The sequence below is a fragment of the Propithecus coquereli genome, unplaced genomic scaffold (genome assembly GCF_000956105.1).
Source record: "Propithecus coquereli isolate 6110/MARCELLA unplaced genomic scaffold, Pcoq_1.0 Scaffold124, whole genome shotgun sequence".
Classification (NCBI taxonomy): domain Eukaryota; kingdom Metazoa; phylum Chordata; class Mammalia; order Primates; family Indriidae; genus Propithecus; species Propithecus coquereli.
The window spans coordinates 1,685,551-1,685,948 of NW_012136525.1; positions in this window are offsets into that span (position 1 = coordinate 1,685,551).

The window sequence follows — 398 nt, forward strand, 5'->3', positions numbered from 1 at the left end:
GAAGAAAGATTCTTTTCCCCAGTGTATATATTTGTCAGCTTTGTCAAAGATTAGATTACCGTATGCGATGGTTTCATCTCTGGATTCTCAGTCCTGTTCCAGAGGTCAATGTCTCTGTTCTTGTGCCAGTACCATGCAGTTTTAGTTACTATATCTTTGTAGTACAGCTTAAAGTCTGATAGACTGATACCTCCCAGTTTGTTCTCTAAAAAGCTCAATCAAAAATGAAAAAGGAGAGGTCACAACAGACACCAAGGAAATACAAAACATTATTTTTGAGTACTATAAAAACCTATATGCCCAAAAACCATATAACAAGGAGGAAATGGACAAATTCCTGGAAACATACAACCTCCCTAAGTTCACCCAGGAGGTAACAGAATGTCTGAATAGACCAA